At 57.8% G+C, this 14,515-nt stretch overlaps 6 non-coding genes and 3 pseudogenes across 6 annotated transcripts; all 9 read left to right on the forward strand.

The window, feature by feature from the left end:
* The first annotated feature begins 811 nt into the window (after positions 1-811).
* On the forward strand, positions 812-930 carry LOC147329407 (5S ribosomal RNA; annotated as a pseudogene).
* Positions 931-2,383: 1,453 nt separating this feature from the next.
* On the forward strand, positions 2,384-2,502 carry LOC147329408 (5S ribosomal RNA; annotated as a pseudogene).
* A 1,333-nt stretch (positions 2,503-3,835) lies between these two features.
* On the forward strand, positions 3,836-3,954 carry LOC147329409 (5S ribosomal RNA). The gene has a single exon (XR_015129484.1). It is a non-coding gene; the product is annotated as a 5S ribosomal RNA (ribosomal RNA).
* A 1,056-nt stretch (positions 3,955-5,010) lies between these two features.
* Positions 5,011-5,129, forward strand: LOC147329410 (5S ribosomal RNA; annotated as a pseudogene).
* A 2,152-nt stretch (positions 5,130-7,281) lies between these two features.
* Positions 7,282-7,400, forward strand: LOC147329411 (5S ribosomal RNA). Its single transcript, XR_015129485.1, has one exon. It is a non-coding gene; the product is annotated as a 5S ribosomal RNA (ribosomal RNA).
* Positions 7,401-9,668: 2,268 nt separating this feature from the next.
* On the forward strand, positions 9,669-9,787 carry LOC147329412 (5S ribosomal RNA). The gene has a single exon (XR_015129486.1). It is a non-coding gene; the product is annotated as a 5S ribosomal RNA (ribosomal RNA).
* Positions 9,788-11,120: 1,333 nt separating this feature from the next.
* On the forward strand, positions 11,121-11,239 carry LOC147329413 (5S ribosomal RNA). Its single transcript, XR_015129600.1, has one exon. It is a non-coding gene; the product is annotated as a 5S ribosomal RNA (ribosomal RNA).
* Positions 11,240-12,764: 1,525 nt separating this feature from the next.
* On the forward strand, positions 12,765-12,883 carry LOC147329414 (5S ribosomal RNA). The gene has a single exon (XR_015129488.1). It is a non-coding gene; the product is annotated as a 5S ribosomal RNA (ribosomal RNA).
* A 1,492-nt stretch (positions 12,884-14,375) lies between these two features.
* LOC147329415 (5S ribosomal RNA) lies at positions 14,376-14,494 on the forward strand. The gene has a single exon (XR_015129396.1). It is a non-coding gene; the product is annotated as a 5S ribosomal RNA (ribosomal RNA).
* Positions 14,495-14,515: the final 21 nt, after the last annotated feature.

Consider the following 14,515-nt stretch of genomic DNA (forward strand, 5'->3'; position numbering starts at 1 on the left):
TGGCTGAGGCCATCTACACCACACCAGGGCCTGTGGCTGCTGGCTGAGGCGACTTACACCACACCAGGGCCCTTTTGCTGCTGGCTGAGGCCACTTACACCACACCAGTGCATGTGGCTCCTGGCTGAGGCCACTTACACCACACCAGGGCCTGTGGCTGCTGAATGAGGCCACTTACACCACACCAGGGCCTGTGGCTCTTGCTCAGGCCACTCACATCACACCAGGCCCTGCGCTTCTGGCCGAGGCCATCTTCACCAAACCAGGCCCTGTGGTTCTTGCTCAGGCCACTTACACCACACCAGGGCCTTATTTGCTATTGAGGCCACTTACACCACACCAGTGCCTGTGGCTCTGGCTTAGGCCACTTACACCACACCAGGGCCTGTGGCTCTGGCTTAGGCCACTTACACCACACCAGGGCCTGTGGCACTGGCTGAGGCCACTTAGACCACACCAGGGCCTGTGGCTGCTGGCTGAGGCCACTCATACCACACCAGGGCCTGTGGCTGCTAGCTGAGGCCACTTACACCAAACCAGGGCATGTGGCTGCTTGCTGAGGCCATCTTCACCAAACCAGGCCCTGTGCTGCTTGCTGTGGCCATGTAAAACACACCAGGTCCTGTGCTGGTTCTAGAGGCCATCTTCAACAATCCAGGGCCTGTGCTGTTGGATAAATGCCAAACTGAGCCTTTGGGTTAGGGTATTATGCAAACATGCAGGTATGGTTATAGCATTGTCTTCGTAACTTCAGGTACTTGCCACCTAATCACTTGAATCCATAAATTGAGACATTGTGCTGGAGCCAGCAGCTTACGGCCATACCACCCTGAGCACGACCGACCTCGTCTGATCTCGGAAGCTAAGCAGGGCTGGGCTTGGTTAGTACTTGGATGGGAGACTGCCTGGGAATACCTGGTGCTGTAAGCCTTCCATTTTCATGTCATTGAACCGCTTTTGATCCAGAGAAGGGGTGTATTAAAAGACCAAAAGCAGCTGCCCATTAATGAGGGCACATTAACGACACTGCTTTTGGCTGTTTTCCAATGTCTTGTGCTGCTAGCTGATGCCACCTACACCACACCAGGGCCTGAGTGACCGGCTGGGGCCACTTACACCACATCAGGGCCTGTGGCTCTGGCTGAGGCCACTTACACCACACCAGGGCCTGTGGCTGCTGGCTGAGGCCAGTTACACCACACCAGAGCCTGTGGCTGCTGGCTGAAGCCACTTACACCACACCAGGGCCTTAGTTGCTATTGAGGCCACTTACACCACACCAGGGCCTGTGGCTGCTGGCTGAGGCCACCTACACCACACCAGGGCCTGTGGCTGCTGGCTGAGGCCACTTACACCACACCAGGGCCTGTGGCTGCTGGCTGAAGCCACTTACACCACACCAGGGCCTTAGTTGCTATTGATGCCACTTACACCACACCAGGGCCTGTGGCTGCTGGCTGAGGCCACCTACACCACACCAGGGCCCTTTTGCTGCTGGCTGAGGCCACTTACACCACACCAGTGCATGTGGCTCCTGGCTGAGGCCACTTACACCACACCAGGGCCTGTGGCTGCTGAATGAGGCCACATACACCACACCAGGGCCTGTGGCTCTTGCTCAGGCCACTCACATCACACCAGGCCCTGCGCTTCTGGCCGAGGCCATCTTCACCAAACCAGGCCCTGTGGTTCTTGCTCAGGCCACTTACACCACACCAGGGCCTTATTTGCTATTGAGGCCACTTACACCACACCAGGGCCTGTGGCTCTTGCTCAGGCCACTTACACCACACCAGGGCCTGTGGCTCTTGCTCAGGCCACTCATATCACACCAGGCCCTGTGCTTCTGGCTGAGGCCACTTACACCACACCAGGGCCTGTGGCTGCTGGCTGAGGCCACTTACACCACACCAGGGCCTGTGGCTGCTGGCTGAGGCCACTTACACCACACCAGGGCCTGTGGCTCTTACTCAGGCCACTTACACCACACCAGGGCCTGTGGCACTGGCTGAGGCCACTTAGACCACACCAGGGCCTGTGGCTGCTGGCTGAGGCGACTTACACCACACCAGGGCCTGTGGCTGCTGGCTGAGGCCACTTACACCAAACCAGGGCCTGTGGCTGCTTGCTGAGGCCATCTTCACCAAACCAGGCCCTGTGCTGCTTGCTGTGGCCATGTAAAACACACCAGGTCCTGTGCTGGTTCTTGAGGCCATCTTCAACAATCCAGGGCCTGTGCTGTTGGATAAATGCCAAACTGAGCCTCTGTGTTAGGGTATTATGCAAACATGCAGGTATGGTTATAGGATTGTCTTCGTAACTTCAGGTACTTGCCACCTAATCACTTGAATCCATAAATTGAGACATTGTGCTGGAGCCAGCAGCTTTCGGCCATACCACCCTGAGCACGCCCGACCTCGTCTGATCTCGGAAGCTAAGCAGGGCTGGGCTTGGTTAGTACTTGGATGGGAGACTGCTTGGGAATACCTGGTGCTGTAAGCCTTTCATTTTCATGTCATTGAACCGCTTTTGATCCAGAGAAGGGGTGTATTAAAAGACCAAAAGCAGCTCCCCATTAATGAGGGCACATTAACGACATTGCTTTTGGCTGTTTTCCAATGTCTTGTGCTGCTAGCTGATGCCACCTACACCACACCACGGCCTTATTTGCTGGCTGAGGCCACATACACCAAACCAGGGCCTTAGTTGCTATTGAGGCCAATTACACCACACCAGGGCCTGTGGCTCTTGCTCAGGCCACTTACACCACACCAGGGCCTGTGGCTCTTGCTCAGGCCACTTACACCACACCAGGGCCTGTGGCTCTTGCTCAGGCCACTTACACCACACCAGGGCCTGTGGCTCTTTCTCAGGCCACTCATATCACACCAGGCCCTGTGCTTCTGGCTGAGGCAACTTAGACCACACCAGGGCCTGTGGCTGCTGGCTGAGGCCACTTACACCACACCAGGGCCTGTGGCTGCTGGCTGAGGCCATCTACACCACACCAGGGCCTGTGGCTGCTGGCTGAGGCGACTTACACCACACCAGGGCCCTTTTGCTGCTGGCTGAGGCCACTTACACCACACCAGTGCCTGTGGCTTCTGGCTGAGGCGACTTACACCACACCAGGGCCTGTGGCTGCTGGCTGAGGCCACTTACACCACACCAGGGCCTGTGGCTGCTGGCTTAGGCCACCTACACCACACCAGGGCCTTAGTTGCTATTGAGGCCAATTACACCACACCATGGTCTGTGGCTCTTGCTCAGGCCACTTACACCACACCAGGGCCTGTGGCACTGGCTGAGGCCACTTACACCACACCAGGGCCTGTGGCTGCTGGCTGAGGCCACTTACACCACACAAGGGCTTGTGGCTGCTGGCTGAGGCCACCTACACCACACCAGGGCCTGTGGCTGCTGGCTGAGGCCACCTACACCACACCAGGGCCTGTGGCTCTTGCTCAGGCCACTTACACCACACCAGGGCCTGTGGCTCTTGCTCTGGCCACTTACACCACACCAGGGCCTGTGGCTCTTGCTCAGGCCACTCATATCACACCAGGCCCTGTGCTTCTGGCTGAGGCCATCTTCACCAAACCAGGCCCTGTGCTGCTTGCTGTGGCCATGTACAACACACCAGGCCCTGTGCTGGTTCCTGAGGCCATCTTCAACAATCCAGGGCCTGTGCTGTTGGATAAATGCCAAACTGAGCCTTTGGGTTAGGGTATTATGCAAACATGCAGGTATGGTTATAGCATTGTCTTCGTAACTTCAGGTACTTGCCACCTAATCACTTGAATCCATAAATTGAGACATTGTGCTGGAGCCAGCAGCTTACGGCCATACCACCCTGAGCACGCCCGACCTCGTCTGATCTCGGAAGCTAAGCAGGGCTGGGCTTGGTTAGTACTTGGATGGGAGACTGCCTGGGAATACCTGGTGCTGTAAGCCTTTCATTTTCATGTCATTGAACCGCTTTTGATCCAGAGAAGGGGTGTATTAAAAGACCAAAAGCAGCTGCCCATTAATGAGGGCACATTAACGACACTGCTTTTGGCTCTTTTCCAATGTCTTGTGCTGCTAGCTGATGCAACCTACACCACACAAGGGCCTGAGGGACCGGCTGGGGCCACTTACACCACATCAGGGCCTGTGGCTCTGGCTGAGGCCACTTTCACCACACCAGGGCCTGTGGCTGCTGGCTGAGGCCAATTACACCACACCAGGGTCTGTGGCTCTTGCTCAGGCCACTTACACCACACCAGGGCCTGTGGCTCTTGCTCAGGCCACCTACACCACACCAGGGCCCTTTTGCTGCTGGCTGAGGCCACTTACACCACACCAGGCCCTGTGGTTCTTGCTCAGGCCACTTACACCACACCAGGGCCTTATTTGCTATTGAGGCCACTTACACCACACCAGGGCCTGTGGCTCTGGCTTAGGCCACTTACACCACACCAGGGCCTGTGGCACTTGCTCAGGCCACTTACACCACACCAGGGCCTGTGGCTCTTGCTCAGGCCACTTACACCACACCAGGGCCTGTGGCACTGGCTGAGGCCACTTAGACCACACCAGGGCCTGTGGCTCTTGCTCAGGCCACTTACACCACACCAGGGCCTGTGGCACTGGCTGAGGCCACTTAGACCACACCAGGGCCTGTGGCTGCTGGCTGAGGCCACTCACACCACACCAGGGCCTGTGGCTGCTAGCTGAGGCCACTTACACCAAACCAGGGCCTGTGGCTGCTTGCTGAGGCCATCTTCACCAAACCAGGCCCTGTGCTGCTTGCTGTGGCCATGTAAAACACACCAGGTCCTGTGCTGGTTCTTGAGGCCATCTTCAACAATCCAGGGCCTGTGCTGTTGGATAAATGCCAAACTGAGCCTTTTGGTCAGGGTATTATGCAAACATGCAGGTATGGTTATAGGATTGTCTTCGTAACTTCAGGTACTTGCCACCTAATCACTTGAATCCATAAATTGAGACATTGTGCTGGGGCCAGCAGCTTACGGCCATACCACCCTGAGCACGCCCGACCTCGTCTGATCTCGGAAGCTAAGCAGGGCTGGGCTTGGTTAGTTCTTGGATGGGAGACTGCCTGGGAATACCTGGTGCTGTAAGCCTTTCATTTTCATGTCATTGAACCGCTTTTGATCCAGAGAAGGGGTGTATTAAAAGACCAGAAGCAGCTCCCCATTAATGAGGGCACATTAACGACATTGCTTTTGGCTGTTTTCCAATGTCTTGTGCTGCTAGCTGATGCCACCTACACCACACCAGGGCCTGAGTGACCGGCTGGGGCCACTTACACCACATCAGGGCCTGTTGCTCTGGCTGAGGCCACTTACACCACACCAGGGCCTGTGGCTGCTGGCTGAGGCCACCTACACCACACCAGGGCCTTAGTTGCTATTGAGGCCAATTACACCACACCAGGGTATGTGGCTCTTGCTCAGGCCACTTACACCACACCAGGGCCTTAGTTGCTATTGAGGCCAATTACACCACACCAGGGCCTGTGGCTCTTGCTCAGGCCACTCACATCACACCAGGCCCTGCGCTTCTGGCCGAGGCCATCTTCACCAAACCAGGCCCTGTGGCTCTTGCTCAGGCCACTTACACCACACCAGGGCCTGTGGCTCTGGCTTAGGCCACTTACACCACACCAGGGCCTGTGGCACTTGCTCAGGCCACTTACACCACACCAGGGCCTGTGGCTGCTGGCTGAGGCCACTTACACCACACCAGGGCCTGTGGCTCTTACTCAGGCCACTTACACCACACCAGGGCCTGTGGCACTGGCTGAGGCCACTTAGACCACACCAGGGCCTGTGGCTGCTGGCTGAGGCCACTTACACCACACCAGGGCCTGTGGCTGCTGGCTGAGGCCACTTACACCAAACCAGGGCCTGTGGCTGCTTGCTGAGGCCATCTTCACCAAACCAGGCCCTGTGCTGCTTGCTGTGGCCATGTAAAACACACCAGGGCCTGAGTGACCGGCTGGGGCCACTTACACCACACCAGGGCCTGTGGCTGCTGGCTGAGGCCACCTACACCACACCAGGGCCTTAGTTGCTATTGAGGCCAATTACACCACACCAGGGTATGTGGCTCTTGCTCAGGCCACTTACACCACACCAGGGCCTTAGTTGCTATTGAGGCCAATTACACCACACCAGGGTATGTAGCTCTTGCTCAGGCCACTCACATCACACCAGGCCCTGCTCTTCTGGCCGAGGCCATCTTCACCAAACCAGGCCCTGTGGCTCTTGCTCAGGCCACTTACACCACACCAGGGCCTGTGGCTCTGGCTTAGGCCACTTACACCACACCAGGGCCTGTGGCACTTGCTCAGGCCACTTACACCACACCAGGGCCTGTGGCTGCTGGCTGAGGCCACTTACACCACACCAGGGCCTGTGGCTCTTACTCAGGCCACTTACACCACACCAGGGCCTGTGGCACTGGCTGAGGCCACTTAGACCACACCAGGGCCTGTGGCTGCTGGCTGAGGCCACTTACACCACACCAGGCCTGTGGCACTTGCTCAGGCCACTTACACCACACCAGGGCCTGTGGCTGCTGGCTGAGGCCACTTACACCACACCAGGGCCTGTGGCTGCTGGCTGAGGCCACCTACACCACACCAGGGCATTAGTTGCTATTGAGGCCAATTACACCACACCAGGGTCTGTGGCTCTTGCTCAGGCCACTTACACCACACCAGGGCCTGTGGCTCTTGCTCAGGCCACTTACACCACACCAGGGCCTGTGGCTGCTGGCTGAGGCCACCTACACCACACCAGGGCCTGTGGCTGCTGGCTGAGGCCAACTACACCACACCAGGGCCTGTGGCTGCTGGCTGAGGCCACTTACACCACACCAGTGCCTGTGGCTTCTGGCTGAGGCGACTTACACCACACCAGGGCCTGTGGCTGCTGGCTGAGGCCACTTACACCACACCAAGGCCTGTGGCTCTTGCTCAGGCCACTCACATCACACCAGGCCCTGCGCTTCTGGCCGAGGCCATCTTCACCAAACCAGGCCCTGTGCTCCTTGCTGTGGCCATGTACAACACACCAGGCCCTGTGCTGGTTCCTGAGGCCATCTTCAACAATCCAGGGCCTGTGCTGTTGGATAAATGCCAAACTGAGCCTTTGGGTTAGGGTATTATGCAAACATGCAGGTATGGTTATAGCATTGTCTTCGTAACTTCAGGTACTTGCCACCTAATCACTTGAATCCATAAATTGAGTCATTGTGCTGGGGCCAGCAGCTTACGGCCATACCACCCTGAGCACGCCCGACCTCGTCTGATCTCGGAAGCTAAGCAGGGCTGGGCTTGGTTAGTACTTGGATGGGAGACTGCCTGGGAATACCTGGTGCTGTAAGCCTTTCATTTTCATGTCATTGAACCGCTTTTGATCCAGAGAAGGGGTGTATTAAAAGACCAAAAGCAGCTGCCCATTAATGAGGGCACATTAACGACACTGCTTTTGGCTCTTTTCCAATGTCTTGTGCTGCTAGCTGATGCAACCTACACCACACAAGGGCCTGAGGGACCGGCTGGGGCCACTTACACCACATCAGGGCCTGTGGCTCTGGCTGAGGCCACTTTCACCACACCAGGGCCTGTGGCTGCTGGCTGAGGCCACCTACACCACACCAGGGCATTAGTTGCTATTGAGGCCAATTACACCACACCAGGGTCTGTGGCTCTTGCTCAGGCCACTTACACCACACCAGGGCGTGTGGCTCTTGCTCAGGCCACTTACACCACACCAGGGCCTGTGGCTGCTGGCTGAGGCCACTTACACCACACCAGGGCCTGTGGCTGCTGGCTGAGGCCACCTACACCACACCAGGGCCTGTGGCTGCTGGCTGAGGCCACCTACACCACACCAGGGCCTGTGGCTGAGGCCACTTACACCACACCAGGGCCTGTGGCTGCTGGCTGAGGCCACCTACACCACACCAGGGCCTGTGGCTGCTGGCTGAGGCCACCTACACCACACCAGGGCCTGTGGCTGCTGGCTGAGGCCACTTTCACCACACCAGGGCCTGTGGCTGCTGGCTGAGGCCACCTACACCACACCAGGGCATTAGTTGCTATTGAGGCCAATTACACCACACCAGGGTCTGTGGCTCTTGCTCAGGCCAATTACACCACACCAGGGCCTGTGGCTCTTGCTCAGGCCACTTACACCACACCAGGGCCTGTGGCTGCTGGCTGAGGCCACTTACACCAAACCAGGGCCTGTGGCTGCTTGCTGAGGCCATCTTCACCAAACCAGGCCCTGTGCTGCTTGCTGTGGCCATGTAAAACACACCAGGGCCTGAGTGACCGGCTGGGGCCACTTACACCACACCAGGGCCTGTGGCTGCTGGCTGAGGCCACCTACACCACACCAGGGCCTTAGTTGCTATTGAGGCCAATTACACCACACCAGGGTATGTGGCTCTTGCTCAGGCCACTTACACCACACCAGGGCCTTAGTTGCTATTGAGGCCACTTACACCACACCAGGGCCTGTGGCTGCTGGCTGAGGCCACCTACACCACACCAGGGCCTTAGTTGCTATTGAGGCCAATTACACCACACCAGGGTATGTGGCTCTTGCTCAGGCCACTCACATCACACCAGGCCCTGCTCTTCTGGCCGAGGCCATCTTCACCAAACCAGGCCCTGTGGCTCTTGCTCAGGCCACTTACACCACACCAGGGCCTGTGGCTCTTGCTCAGGCCACTTACACCACACCAGTGCCTGTGGCACTGGCTGAGGCCACTTACACCACACCAGGGCCTGTGGCTGCTGGCTGAGGCCACTTACACCACACCAGGGCCTGTGGCTGCTGGCTGAGGCCACTTACACCACACCAGGGCCTGTGGCTGGTGGCTGAGGCCACCTACACCACACCAGGGCCTGTGGCTGCTGGCTGAGGCGACTTACACCACACCAGGGCCCTTTTGCTGCTGGCTGAGGCCACTTACACCACACCAGGGCCTGAGTGACCGGCTTGGGCCACTTACACCACATCAGGGCCTGTTGCTCTGGCTGAGGCCACTTACACCACACCAGGGCCTGTGGCTGCTGGCTGAGGCCACCTACACCACACCAGGGCCTTAGTTGCTATTGAGGCCAATTACACCACACCAGGGTATGTGGCTCTTGCTCAGGCCACTTACACCACACCAGGGCCTTAGTTGCTATTGAGGCCAATTACACCACACCAGGGCCTGTGGCACTGGCTGAGGCCACTTACACCACACCAGGGCCTGTGGCTGCTGGCTGAGGCCACCTACACCACACCAGGGCCTGTGGCTGCTGGCTGAGGCCACTTACAACACACCAGGGCCTGTGGCTCTTGCTCAGGCCACTCATATCACACCAGGCCCTGTGCTTCTGGCCGAGGCCATCTTCACCAAACCAGGCCCTGTGCTGCTTGCTGTGGCCATGTACAACACATCAGGCCCTGTGCTGGTTCCTGAGGCCATCTTCAACAATCCAGGGCCTGTGCTGTTGGATAAATGCCAAACTGAGCCTTTGGGTTAGGGTATTATGCAAACATGCAGGTATGGTTATAGCATTGTCTTCGTAACTTCAGGTACTTGCCACCTAATCACTTGAATCCATAAATTGAGACATTGTGCTGGAGCCAGCAGCTTACGGCCATACCACCCTGAGCACGCCCGACCTCGTCTGATCTCGGAAGCTAAGCAGGGCTGGGCTTGGTTAGTACTTGGATGGGAGACTGCCTGGGAATACCTGGTGCTGTAAGCCTTTGATTTTCATGTCATTGAACCGCTTTTGATCCAGAGAAGGGGTGTATTAAAAGACCAAAAGCAGCTGCCCATTAATGAGGGCACATTAACGACACTGCTTTTGGCTCTTTTCCAATGTCTTGTGCTGCTAGCTGATGCAACCTACACCACACAAGGGCCTGAGGGACCGGCTGGGGCCACTTACACCACATCAGGGCCTGTGGCTCTGGCTGAGGCCACTTTCACCACACCAGGGCCTGTGGCTGCTGGCTGAGGCCACCTACACCACACCAGGGCATTAGTTGCTATTGAGGCCAATTACACCACACCAGGGTCTGTGGCTCTTGCTCAGGCCACTTACACCACACCAGGGCCTGTGGCACTGGCTGAGGCCACTTAGACCACACCAGGGCCTGTGGATGCTGGCTGAGGCCACTCACACCGCACCAGGGCCTGTGGCTGCTAGCTGAGGCCACTTACACCACACCAGGGCCTGTGGCTGCTGGCTGAGGCCACCTACACCACACCAGGGCATTAGTTGCTATTGAGGCCAATTACACCACACCAGGGTCTGTGGCTCTTGCTCAGGCCACTTACACCACACCAGGGCCTGTGGCTCTTGCTCAGGCCACTTACACCACACCAGGGCCTGTGGCTGCTGGCTGAGGCCACTTACACCACACCAGGGCCTGTGGCTGCTGGCTGAGGCCACCTACACCACACCAGGGCCTGTGGCTGCTGGCTGAGGCCACCTACACCACACCAGGGCCTGTGGCTGCTGGCTGAGGCCACTTACACCACACCAGTGCCTGTGGCTTCTGGCTGAGGCGACTTACACCACACCAGGCCTGTGGCACTTGCTCAGGCCACTTACACCACACCAGGGCCTGTGGCTACTGGCTCAGGCCACTTACACCACACCAGGGCCTGTGGCTCTTGCTCAGGCCACTTACACCACACCAGGGCCTGTGGCTGCTGGCTCAGGCCACTTACACCACACCAGGGCCTGTGGCTGCTGGCTGAGGCCACTTACACCACACCAAGGCCTGTGGCTCTTGCTCAGGCCACTCACATCACACCAGGCCCTGCGCTTCTGGCCGAGGCCATCTTCACCAAACCAGGCCCTGTGCTCCTTGCTGTGGCCATGTACAACACACCAGGCCCTGTGCTGGTTCCTGAGGCCATCTTCAACAATCCAGGGCCTGTGCTGTTGGATAAATGCCAAACTGAGCCTTTGGGTTAGGGTATTATGCAAACATGCAGGTATGGTTATAGCATTGTCTTCGTAACTTCAGGTACTTGCCACCTAATCACTTGAATCCACAAATGGAGACATTGTGCTGGAGCCAGCAGCTTACGGCCATACCACCCTGAGCACGCCCGACCTCGTCTGACCTCGGAAGCTAAGCAGGGCTGGGCTTGGTTAGTACTTGGATGGGAGACTGCCTGGGAATACCTGGTGCTGTAAGCCTTTGATTTTCATGTCATTGAACCGCTTTTGATCCAGAGAAGGGGTGTATTAAAAGACCAAAAGCAGCTCCCCATTAATGAGGGCACATTAACGACACTGCTTTTGGCTCTTTTCCAATGTCTTGTGCTGCTAGCTGATGCAACCTACACCACACAAGGGCCTGAGTGACCGGCTGGGGCCACTTACACCACATCAGGGCCTGTGGCTCTGGCTGAGGCCACTTTCGCCACACCAGGGCCTGTGGCTGCTGGCTGAGGCCACCTACACCACACCAGGGCATTAGTTGCTATTGAGGCCAATTACACCACACCAGGGTCTGTGGCTCTTGCTCAGGCCACTTACACCACACCAGGGCCTGTGGCTGCTGGCTGAGGCCACTTACACCACACCAGGGCCTGTGGCTGCTGGCTGAGGCCACCTACACCACACCAGGGCCTGTGGCTGCTGGCTGAGGCCACCTACACCACACCAGGGCCTGTGGCTGAGGCCACTTACACCACACCAGGGCCTGTGGCTGCTGGCTGAGGCCACCTACACCACACCAGGGCCTGTGGCTGCTGGCTGAGGCCACCTACACCACACCAGGGCCTGTGGCTGCTGGCTGAGGCCACTTTCACCACACCAGGGCCTGTGGCTGCTGGCTGAGGCCACCTACACCACACCAGGGCATTAGTTGCTATTGAGGCCAATTACACCACACCAGGGTCTGTGGCTCTTGCTCAGGCCAATTACACCACACCAGGGCCTGTGGCTCTTGCTCAGGCCACTTACACCACACCAGGGCCTGTGGCTGCTGGCTGAGGCCACCTACACCACACCAGGGCATTAGTTGCTATTGAGGCCAATTACACCACACCAGGGTCTGTGGCTCTTGCTCAGGCCACTTACACCACACCAGGGTCTGTGGCTCTTGCTCAGGCCACTTACACCACACCAGGGCCTGTGGCTCTTGCTCAGGCCACTTACACCACACCAGGGCCTGTGGCTGCTGGCTGAGGCCACTTACACCACACCAGGGCCTGTGGCTGCTGGCTGAGGCCACCTACACCACACCAGGGCCTGTGGCTGCTGGCTGAGGCCACCTACACCACACCAGGGCCTGTGGCTGCTGGCTGAGGCCACTTACACCACACCAGTGCCTGTGGCTTCTGGCTGAGGCGACTTACACCACACCAGGGCCTGTGGCTGCTGGCTGAGGCCACTTACACCACACCAAGGCCTGTGGCTCTTGCTCAGGCCACTCACATCACACCAGGCCCTGCGCTTCTGGCCGAGGCCATCTTCACCAAACCAGGCCCTGTGCTCCTTGCTGTGGCCATGTACAACACACCAGGCCCTGTGCTGGTTCCTGAGGCCATCTTCAACAATCCAGGGCCTGTGCTGTTGGATAAATGCCAAACTGAGCCTTTGGGTTAGGGTATTATGCAAACATGCAGGTATGGTTATAGCATTGTCTTCGTAACTTCAGGTACTTGCCACCTAATCACTTGAATCCATAAATTGAGACATTGTGCTGGAGCCAGCAGCTTACGGCCATACCACCCTGAGCACGCCCGACCTCGTCTGATCTCGGAAGCTAAGCAGGGCTGGGCTTGGTTAGTACTTGGATGGGAGACTGCCTGGGAATACCTGGTGCTGTAAGCCTTTCATTTTCATGTCATTGAACCGCTTTTGATCCAGAGAAGGGGTGTATTAAAAGACCAAAAGCAGCTGCCCATTAATGAGGGCACATTAACGACACTGCTTTTGGCTGTTTTCCAATGTCTTGTGCTGCTAGCTGATGCCACCTACACCACACCAGGGCCTGAGTGACCGGCTGGGGCCACTTACACCACATCAGGGCCTGTGGCTCTGGCTGAGGCCACTTACACCACACCAGGGCCTGTGGCTGCTGGCTGAGGCCAGTTACACCACACCAGAGCCTGTGGCTGCTGGCTGAAGCCACTTACACCACACCAGGGCCTTAGTTGCTATTGAGGCCACTTACACCACACCAGGGCCTGTGGCTGCTGGCTGAGGCCACCTACACCACACCAGGGCCTGTGGCTGCTGGCTGAGGCCATTTACACCACACCAGGGCCTGTGGCTGCTGGCTGAAGCCACTTACACCACACCAGGGCCTTAGTTGCTATTGAGGCCACTTACACCACACCAGGGCCTGTGGCTGCTGGCTGAGGCCACCTACACCACACCAGGGCCCTTTTGCTGCTGGCTGAGGCCACTTACACCACACCAGGCCCTGTGGTTCTTGCTCAGGCCACTTACACCACACCAGGGCCTTATTTGCTATTGAGGCCACTTACACCACACCAGGGCCTGTGGCTCTGGCTTAGGCCACTTACACCACACCAGGGCCTGTGGCACTTGCTCAGGCCACTTACACCACACCAGGGCCTGTGGCTCTTGCTCAGGCCACTTACACCACACCAGGGCCTGTGGCACTGGCTGAGGCCACTTAGACCACACCAGGGCCTGTGGCTCTTGCTCAGGCCACTTACACCACACCAGGGCCTGTGGCACTGGCTGAGGCCACTTAGACCACACCAGGGCCTGTGGCTGCTGGCTGAGGCCACTTACACCACACCAGGGCCTGTGGCTCTTGCTCAGGCCACTTACACCACACCAGGGCCTGTGGCACTGGCTGAGGCCACTTAGACCACACCAGGGCCTGTGGCTGCTGGCTGAGGCCACTCACACCACACCAGGGCCTGTGGCTGCTAGCTGAGGCCACTTACACCAAACCAGGGCCTGTGGCTGCTGGCTGAGGCCACTCACACCACACCAGGGCCTGTGGCTGCTAGCTGAGGCCACTCACACCACACCAGGGCCTGTGGCTGCTGGCTGAGGCCACTCACACCACACCAGGGCCTGTGGCTGCTTGCTGAGGCCATCTTCACCAAACCAGGCCCTGTGCTGCTTGCTGTGGCCATGTAAAACACACCAGGTCCTGTGCTGGTTCTTGAGGCCATCTTCAACAATCCAGGGCCTGTGCTGTTGGATAAATGCCAAACTGAGCCTTTTGGTTAGGGTATTATGCAAACATGCAGGTATGGTTATAGGATTGTCTTCGTAACTTCAGGTACTTGCCACCTAATCACTTGAATCAATAAATTGAGACATTGTGCTGGGGCCAGCAGCTTACGGCCATACCACCCTGAGCACGCCCGACCTCGTCTGATCTCGGAAGCTAAGCAGGGCTGGGCTTGGTTAGTACTTGGATGGGAGACTACCTGGGAATACCTGGTGCTGTAAGCCTTTCATTTTCATGTCATTGAA

The sequence above is a fragment of the Aulonocara sp. 'chitande type north' Nkhata Bay genome, linkage group LG5 (assembly GCF_057382095.1).
Source record: "Aulonocara sp. 'chitande type north' Nkhata Bay isolate Kocher_YH1m ecotype deep benthic linkage group LG5, A_spYH_male_GT1.1, whole genome shotgun sequence".
NCBI classification, from domain to species: Eukaryota; Metazoa; Chordata; class Actinopteri; order Cichliformes; family Cichlidae; genus Aulonocara; species Aulonocara sp. 'chitande type north' Nkhata Bay.